This window comes from Procambarus clarkii, chromosome 37, assembly GCF_040958095.1.
Source record: "Procambarus clarkii isolate CNS0578487 chromosome 37, FALCON_Pclarkii_2.0, whole genome shotgun sequence".
In the NCBI taxonomy this organism is placed as follows: Eukaryota; Metazoa; Arthropoda; class Malacostraca; order Decapoda; family Cambaridae; genus Procambarus; species Procambarus clarkii.
This window is the reverse complement of record NC_091186.1, coordinates 15,620,253-15,630,567: the sequence shown is the minus strand read 5'-3', so window position 1 is coordinate 15,630,567 and position 10,315 is coordinate 15,620,253. Positions and strand designations below refer to the sequence as shown.

Sequence of the window (10,315 nt, the reverse complement as noted above, 5' to 3'; positions counted from 1 at the left end):
CAAATATAAATATACAAATATATATAGTATGTACTAAGCAATTAGATAATAGGATTTGGTACTATTCACTTTATAGAGTGCAAAAAATGAAGCTAAAAACAAACTTAAATATTTCTTGGCCGAGTATAGCACACATATGTACTATATTAGGCCTCAGATAGCATGTATTAGGCCTAGGAAGATTAGGTTAGTTTAGGTTGTCCTTACAACATGGAATACTAAACCTTTTCCGGGTTGTCCAAAATCAATAGTTCAGATTTCTATTTCCTTATTGCGTTGTAGGTTGATATATGTACTATGGTTCTCATCGTTACTATAAGTACAGTACTACCAAAACAGCATATACATACCGATATTTTAAACGTGTGTATGAAAATACACACGTTCGTCATTTTCAATGATATTTAACGCAGGAAAGAATGTGTTTAACCTCGATAAATACCACCCACAAACGGATTTTTTAAGCCAAAGCTAATTACTCTAACATATGCGGACACTTCACACTTTTCTAAATAAATTCAATTTCTTTGAGAGTACTAGAGGATACACTTGTAATAAATATTACGGCACTATAGAGAAATGTAGTTATAAACCTTAGACAAATGCTTCCTTCATTAAGAGGCTCGTTGGCTTGTTATCCCCCCGCCGTGAACGAGGCGCGCCTCACCGCCCCAGCAGACGGCTCCTGGCCGCGGTCCGAGCAATACGCTGCCCGTTGGAGCTCCCTGACTGCCGGTAGGTACCTCTGTACCTACTAATTTGTCTTTGCTATTTATGATAATTCACTATGTCGAGGTGGGGTTAGACCTAAGGTTTGGTCCAGTGTATATATACACGTCACCCATCCCCCACAACAAGCCGACTAATTCTTATAGGTGCCTGTTTACTGCTAGATGAACAGAGCAATTAGGTGATATGAACCGCAGCCAACCATTTCTGTCCTAGTCGGGATTCGAAGCCGAAATTCCTGACTAAGTCTAGGACGAACCCGACTGTACTGCCAATTCTTCAATTTTTCTTTATTATGCACCCCATACCCATCCCGTGGGCGGTGGTGTAAATGATTAAGAGGCACATAATCGGTTCAGGAACTGAACCTTCTAGTTCGTTTAGCTAAGCAAATAAAAATTTTTGACGCTAGTTACAAAATTGTTATATGTACTGCCGGACGTCGAGTGGCTCCTCTCTGATGACTGTAGCTATGGTTCATGATCCCATCTCGCGGCGGTAACTTAACTTAATTAAAACTAATTGAGATCAAAGCATAAATGAATTGAAAAAGGGAAAAAGAGTATAATAATTACATGATGGATGGAACAGCAGTATTTTGCACTATTATTGCACATTTAGACGTCTTGGAGAGTGTGTGCTGTCGACTGCTTCAACGACTACCAATGGAACTGTACACGCTTCACACCATGTTTGTTTCTGATCACTCCTTTTTGTTGTTTTACAAACTGAGCAATCACATTGGCCTATTGCACACTTCCCAGCTTGTGGCAAATGTTTGTCTCTGTGCTTGAAAGTCCTCCATGTGAGCGAGGCTGGGTGTAGCAGCATGCTGCATCACTGGGTTCATGATGGGCCGTTGTATGCCAGGGACATCTTTGCCAGACTTTGCTAATAACCGTGTCCCAAGTGTAAAGGCAAACGAACGGAAACTTGGTTTACGTCCAGTTTTCACCAGATATCTATTATAGCTGTTCATCATGCTCATGTCAACAAGATGGAAAAACACTTTTCGTCCATTTCAGTGTTTTCTACACTCGACAGTGCCCACCATCATGTCAGATTTATCAACCAAACGCATGTTTATATTAGTCAAGAACACAATCTGGTTTGTATACTGGTTCTTTCGTTACTCGGTTCACCTTGCCACTGTTAACCATTGTACCATCATGAACGGTTGTCGGCATGTTCACTTCTCTTGTCTTTCTACCTAACAGAGTATTTGATCACATTTTCTTAGCTGGCAGTCACCAACTGCAAGTCTATCGTCAAACACTGGCATCTCCCTTTTTCCTGGCGTTACTGTGCCAACCAATTCGGTTCTATTTTCAATCAAGAATCTAGCTAGCAATGGACTGGTATAGTAGTTATCTCTGTAAGATGTGGCCCTTGTACCTGCCGGAACAACCGTGGACATCTTCAAAAGGAAACTAGATTTATTCCTCAAAGGAGTGCCAGACTAACCAGGCTGTAGTGGGTATATGGGCCTGCGGGCCGCTCCAAGCAACAGCCTAGTGGACCAAACTCCCACAAGTCAAGCCTGGCCTCGGGCCGGGCTTGGGGAATAGAACTCCCAGAACCCCATCAACCAGGTACCTCCATGGTGCCATCAGTGATTTCACAACACTACCCGCGAAACCATGTTCGTCGTTACCGGGAATGTCTACATCGCTAGCTGAATACAGAATCATGTGTAACACGTATCCTGTTTCAGTTACAAAGAACAAAGCATTTCAATCCAAATCCGTTTCGTTTGTAGGGAATATACTGCTTGAAGGCAACACGTCCTTTGAAAAGCACAAGGGATTAGTCAATCACCAGTTTGTGCTGGTACGTAAAAATCTCTGAACTTTCCAATCACTTCATTCATATAGTGCCTGACTCTCCAAAGTCTATCATCCTCTGTCCGGTCCTCATTAATTGCAAAATGAAGACACCTGAGGAGTATCTAAAATCTGTCTCGGGACATATTTCCCGAAGAAAGGTGTTGGAATAGTCTCTTTGCTCCGATAATCTGTGATAGCGTGTTTGACAGTGCTTCATCAACATACATATTGCTAAAAATACATACATTTCCCCTACAGTGGTGTTTTTCCAACGCTGCAGTCTTGGAAATTGGCATAACTTTTCCAATGAGATAAGCCGCATGAAGGTTCGTTTGGTGTACAATATATTCCATGAGCGGCTCAGAATAGAATGATGTAAAATCAATTCACATGCATGTCCTCTCCATTATCAGGGAGAAGCTCTGTAATCCCAACGTCTTTATTGTCAAAGGCAGGAATTAGAGGAATGTCACCATCACTCCACACAAGTACACCTGGTGTCCTGCGAGACGCAACAGGGGCACAACGGCGAGGAAGCGATGCACACCGTGGACCAGGAGCTGAAGCCCGTCTACGCAAAGTACGGCCACTACGTTCACGTGAGGTAGAAGCACGTGAACATAAGGGTCTTTATTCCTCATGTTCCATGTGGTGGCGCTTGACTGGGCGAGATGCTGCTGACGCGACAATTTCTCGCCCGGTAACACCACTGGTACTAGCAACAGGCTCTGTAGCACTATGCTCTGAATCCACTTCACTAAAACCAGAAAGTCACCTTCCTCTGACTCGTCACCCAAAATATCCTCTCTAAATAAGCACAGGAACTGTGTGGTCGTGGGTGAATTGGAGTAAATGCTGGGCGAGGATCGAGGCATGGGTGAGTATGTAGGCCTCGCCATGGGAGGCGGTTGTATCTCATTTTTACTGTCGGTGCTACCATCTTCGGTCAATTGTGTGTAGTCCTTATCATTGTCAGTCATCAAAATCACTTACCTCACCATCAGAAAATAATTCACCGATTATTTGCTCTTGGGTAAGTGATTGCGTGGTGCGTGCCTGGGAGGCGTTCGGCCGTGCTCTCGCCATGGTGACCGCTGGGTAACCGAGGCCTCCCACGCATTGGTAGCGTGAGCTGGATTTTTTTTACAAAATGGCAGCTGTTTACTATAGCCCATGGGCAGCGTATGGGGGCCCTCTCCACCCCGCTGGCCATTCAAATCTTGCGCAGTACTCCAACACGTCATATCACGTGTTGCGCAGTTTAAGGGTTAATTAATCTGGTTGAGAGAGGGTTTGTTTTTGACATGATTGGGATGGTCATTCTGGGTCCATTAGTTTCCAGAGCATTTCTAGTTTGGTAAAGTTTGGTTTCCTGCCCGAAACGCTGCACGTATTAGTGGCTTTACAAGATTGTAAATACCATGCTATGTATTCTCACAAACCCAATGTACCTTGTATACAAATAAATAAAATAAATGTCTCGCTCTTGAAATATCAAATAGGTAGTGCATTTGTTTCTAGTGTGGTGATTGTTGAAATCTTCTAGGAAGCATTTAATGTAGAAATACGAAGATAAGTAGCATTATTTGTCATTATTACATAAAATGTCGGTTGTTTATACCTTAATGAACTGTGCTGGATGATTAGTAACACAGTACCTAATACAATTTTTAGTGCTTTTTAAGGTGCTTGATAAATTCTCGATGAATAATATCAGTACAGTATTAATTGTCGAGTTGCAAGTCTCGTCCTTATCCAAATCGCTGGTCCTTACGCTCAATGCCCGAAACTCTGTGCATTCTAGTGGCTTTAGACATTACAGTATATACTTGCTTTATATAAAAATCCAGCATTGTAACTCATTGCGTGTTTGTATTTTTCCCTGAATAAAATTATCTTATCTTGCTATATACTCAGACCTAGTAGATAAAGCACTCGGGAGAGTGCAGAAAACCTGATGTAAATTTTCACATAATACACAAATATTTATGGGTTTCATCCAAAATAATGTATCTCTATTTTCAGAAAAAAAAGTGGAACCGTTTTTATTAATACATCAGCCCCAGCATCAAGAACAAGAAGAAATAAACTAAAAGATTCACTACAATCAACTTGCTATTTCAGTAGATGATGGTGTCATTAGTTCTGTAAAAGATCACTAATCTGCTCCCAATTAACCCAGTTCTTTGGGTAGTCTGGCCAAAATCAAGTAAGTATTTGTCTGCTTAACTTTACCAAATTTGACAGAAATCCAGGTTACTGGGAGTTTTAACCTCATTACTGAATTATATCTTTTTTGAGAGATGTACAAGAGTTGTTACATTCTTGTACAGCCACTAGTACACGTAGCGTTTCGGGCAGGTCCCTGGAATACGATCCCCGCCGCGAAGAATCGTTGTTACAACCAAGTACACATTTTACTGTTGAGTTAAACAGAGGCTACAGTTAAAGATTGGCGCCCAGTAAATCCTCCCCGGCCAGGATACGAACCCATGACAAAGCGCTCGTGGAACGCCAAGCTTACTAGAAGGCAAAGGGCCATCAACCGGTGAAGCATTTGCTGGTAATCAAAACTTACTTTGCTAAGCTCATGTACAGAAATTTTAGTATTGTTAGGTTAATAAATTAATATTAATAAAAAACCAGCACTGAATGTAATAAAACGCCATTTTCTGGGCGTGTCCCCGGAGGACTCCCTGGAGCTATCAGGCTAATACGTGAATAATTAGATCAGGGAATTATAGTCTAGGGAGTTCAGCATACCAGGGATTAAGTCAAAACCTGCCCCCCCCCCCTCAGAGCAATAGCCTATAGAAACCTCCAAGTGGTTGGAAGCACTCTGTTTGCCAGCTACCAGGTTAGGCACCCATAAAGGTAGGCATCCCAAAAACACTCCAACTGGGAAACATTATTACCGAAAACCAAACTGCTAAGCAGAACTAGCCTAATCTGAAAACAGCATGACGTCACCTGCTGCTGCGCCGCCTGTGTGTGCAGCTCCCCCTCACCGGGAGGGGGAAGGGGGGATCCCCAGACCCCCGTGCCCTCAGTTCTGAGTTCTGAACCAACCTCAGTTCTGAGGCTGAATATCAAAAATGTAAAAAAATGCAGAAGAGAGTGGGAGGGATGCCGGTTAGGCTCCGGGACTCGCCCAGAAAATGGCATTGCATTACATTCAATGCTGGTTTTCTGTGGAGAGCCCTTCCGGCTCCCTGGAGCTATCTATCCACAGTAAAAGGAAAAGAGGGACTTAACTGGATGGCAGCCACCACTTGCATCTCAACTCAGAGACAACTGGCTGCAACCTGCGACCCAAAGCAACACACGCCCAACTAGGGCCAGGACATTAACGAGGTAATGGGTGGCCAGGACCCTGTTCGACCTCCAAAAGCCCCATGCCCAAATATCAGCCCAAGACGTATTACAAAAAAGATTACTTAGATTACTTCCCATCTCATGAGGCAGGGACACCCCACCGAAGCCTGCAATTTAATTTTACTAAGAACTTTAAGCCCTGATTACAAGAGTTTGTCCTCAATGAACTCCATTGTTTAATGCTCTCTTTTGGTTTTCTTGCTGCCTCTCACCTATTAATGTATTCATCGATGTTACAGGCAACATCTTCGTTATATATTCATTCATCCATTCACACTTCTGCAATATTTGACCCCCTTTTATTGTCTCCTATAAGGTAAGTAGCCTCTGATGTGGCCCAACCTTACATCCCGGGCATGCTGGTGTCTCGCCGCCTGGGTGTTTCAACTGCTGTTTATTTTCTTCCCTGTGCAAATCTTCTAGCGGCCCCTGTTTATGCACGCTGCCCTGCTTATACTCCATGCCCGCTCCTGCCCACCCTTACTGCCTTAATACTTCCAGACAGTCTACGGAATGCCTAAGGAACACTCGGTGAACGCGGGATGGAGCCCGAGGGCCAGCTTCAGTACCAAAGCCTGCCGTGTGATGGACCCTGGGGAGACAACCTATATGGAGACAGGTTACCACCACCCTAGGGCTGGTCACTGTGCGGGCGGGCCTGCAGCGACAACGCCAGCCAAGGGGTCGACCCTGGGGAGTCGGCGTCTTGTGTAGAAGGGTTTCTACCTCCCCCACCCGTCAAGGAGGGGCTAGTCTCTGCGAGGACGGGCTACAGCGATATCGACGTCCACGAGGATGACGTGGCGTACATATTAGAAAGGCGGTGCACAGCAACCCCCCTTCCCCCCTGCAGTATGACCACCTCACAAGAACATACGATAGTTTGCTTTGCCTATCCATACTCCAGATGGTGCTCCATTGGTCCCATCCCAGACGCTGCTACCTAGCAGCGTCAGCCTTGTATGACCGAATCTGTACCTATGTTATCCTACCACTCCCTAGCCTCTCCGTTCCCATCTTGGCATACATACAACATGTACTTCAGAAGGGCCGCTGCCGTCAAAAACCATGTTACAGTAGCCAGCTAATGCTTGCCCTTCAGGGTGGGGGCTCTGCGCGCGCCAGCTGACCCGACGGAACCCCCAAAGTCTTGTTATTTAATACTTGACTAATGTTTACCTATATATAATTGTAATTACTGTTGGTAAATGCATTAGTGTAAATTAAAATAAAGTAACATTTAATTACTAATAATTATTTAATGGAATTATTAAATCTAATTATAGTTAGTAAAATATATTATGGTTATTATAATTACTTGTTATAATAAATATTATAATTATTTACTATAATTTCCCCTGTCTGTCTGGCCCGTTCTTGCCATAAGGGGGTTTGGTGGGCGGCTGCCAGAGTGTGATGCTCCATGGGTCAGTCCTCTGACCTTTTGTAGCCTTATGCTCCTGCTGTTGGAATAGAAAAACCTGACTTCTGAAGCATATGAAGTCTGTCTGAAACATTGTTCCGTTGAGGAAAGCCAGAAAGAGGTCCAATGTAGAAAGAGAACGCAGACATTACAAAAGGAGGAAGAAATTAACGGAAATGCTTAAGCAGACACGACTCTCCATACAAAGAAGAAATTTAAACAGGGAGATTGAAGAAATCGAAGAGACTGAAGCATTCCTATCAGACTGAAGAAAGGCAACTAGAACAGAAAGCAATTAAAGATATAAAGAAAAACCCAAAATATTTCTTCACATATGCTAAATCAAAAGCGAAAACCACTGCCAGTATTGGACCTATTCTTATTAGTGAAGGTTCATACACTGAGGATGATAAAGAAATTAGTGAAATCCTAAAAAAACAGTACGAGGACATGTTTAACACTCCGATACTCGGCATGAAAGTGGAAGATTCGGACAATTTCTTTATGAAGGATACTCACACTGTAAATATAACTGATATCAACACGAGCGTGGCAGATTTTGAAAGAAATTGACAATGCCCGTGCACTCAGCCCCAGACTCCTGGAATTCAATATTTATAAAGAAATGCAAAGTGCCAGTAGCACAGGCACTCGGTATAGTGTGGACGAAGAGCTTGGACACAGGGGAGATACCGGATGCGCTTAAAGCGGCAGACATTGCCCCTCTACACAAGGGTGGTAGCAAAGCATTGGCAAAGAATTATAGACCAGTTGCACTAACGTCCCACATAATAAAAGTATTTGAGAGAGTGATCAGGAGTCAGGTCACAAGATTCATGGAAACCAATGACCTCCACAATCCTGGCCAACATGGATTTAGAGCAGGAAGATCATGCCTCTCACAGCTACTTGACCACTATGACAAAATCACTGAGGCATTAGAGGAAAAACATAATGCAGATGTCGTATACACAGATTTTGCAAAGGCATTCGACAAATGTGACCATGGAGTGATTGCACACAAAATGAGGTCAATGGGTATAACTGGTAAAGTAGGACGCTAGATACTCAATTTTCTGTCGAACAGAACACAGAGTAACAGTCAATCAAGTAAAATAGTCTGAGCGCAGTTAAAAGCTCTGTACCTCAAGGTACAGTCCTTGCACCACTGCTGTTCCTTATTCTCATATCAGATATAGACAAAAACACAAGTCACAGCTTCGTGTCATCCTTTGCAGATGATACAAAAATCAGCATGAAAATTACCTCTGCTGAAGACATTGATAAACTACAAACAGATATTAACAAAGTTTTCGATGGGGCAGCAGAAAATATGTTTAACGGTGATAAATTCCAGGTACTCAGATACGGCAAAAATGAGGATCTTAAACATAATACAGGGTACAAAACACAATCGAATCTGCCCATAGTAGGAAAACAGCATGTCAAGGATTTGGAAATAATGATGTCCGACGACCTAACGTTTAGGGAGCATAACCAAGCAAGTATTGCGTCAGCCAGAAAAATGATAGGATGGATTACGAGAACCTTCAAGTCCAGAGATCCCATCACAATGGTTGTACTCTTCAAATCACTTGTGTTGTCCCGTCTTGAGTACTGCTCAGTACTCACTTCCCCCTTCAGAGCAGGAGTGATTGCTGAAATTGAGGGAATACAGAGAACATATACGGCACGCATACACCACTTACGGACTATTCATGCCCGTGCCACCTTTTGGGTGGCTTCGTCTTAACACATTTACAAGGGAGACATCTCCCGTCACGCAGGGTGCATTCGCATCTCCACTGATCTCCAGTAACAGCTCTTGATACTGGTAATGGCTCGAAAGGGCCACCACTTACGGGCTATTCATGCCCGTGCCACCTTTTGGGTGGCTTAATCTTCAATCAATCAATCGGCACGCATAGACGCGATAAAGCACCTAAATTATTGGGATCGTCTCAAAGCTCTCCAAATGTACTCACTAGAAAGGAGACGAGAGAGATACCAAATAATATATACGTGGAAAATACTGGAGGGCCAGGTCCCAAATCTACACTAGTAAAATAACAACGTACTGGAGTGAACGACATGGAAGAAAATGCAGAATAGAACCAGTGAAGAGCAGAGGTGCCATAGGCACAATCAGAGAACACTGTATGAACATCAGAGGTCCCCGGTTGTTCAACGTCCTACCAGCGAGCATCAGAAATATTACAGGAACAACCGTGGACATCTTCAAGAAGGAAACTAGATGGTTTCCTTCAAGGAGTGCCGGACCAACCGAGCTGTGGGGGTATGTGGGCCTGAGGGCCGCTCCAAGCAACAGCCTGGTGGACCAAACTCTCACAAGTCAAGTCTGGCCTCGGGCCGGGCTTGGGGAGTAGAAGAACTTCCAGAACCCCATCAACCAGGTATCAACCAGGTATCATTATGAATGAAGTACTTACACATTTCTTGGACACTATTGATGGTGTTATCTCTAAAGTCCGCGATTTTTTCACATTCCATTATATAATGACGCAAAGTATGAGAATAGTTCTGCTGACAGAGTTTACATTTAGTCAAATCTACATCAGCAGATGTTACAAATTCCCAGAGGTACTTGTAGCCGAGCCTAAGCCTAGCAGTGGTAACATCTAGAAGTCTGCTAACCTTATTGGATGATCCATAGACGTGCGGTACCTCCTGCATAATAGAATGATGATAGATGGAGTAACTGGTGTGAATTTCACTTTGCCTCAAGTCTCCGAAATTTAGTTGATATTCCCGGAATATTACTGCCTTTAGGCTGCTCAAAGGCAGTCCAAGTTGGTAATCAATTCCCTCTTTACGAGCAAAGGTCTTGGCCAACTCATCAGTTCTATCATTGACCAAGATATTGACTAGACCTAGAATCAGTTCACTTAAAGATATAATCACTGGAGCATTAACTCTGGCCACAAGAGCCTCCAATAGCAAC

The 10,315-nt window shown here is 43.4% G+C and overlaps 1 long non-coding RNA gene across 1 annotated transcript; it reads left to right on the top strand.

Annotated features, from left to right (window-relative positions):
- The first annotated feature begins 643 nt into the window (after positions 1 to 643).
- On the top strand, positions 644 to 7,282 carry LOC123765975 (uncharacterized). Its single transcript, XR_006773781.2, has 3 exons — positions 644 to 735; positions 4,581 to 4,764; positions 6,432 to 7,282. It is a non-coding gene; the product is annotated as an uncharacterized lncRNA (long non-coding RNA).
- Positions 7,283 to 10,315: the final 3,033 nt, after the last annotated feature.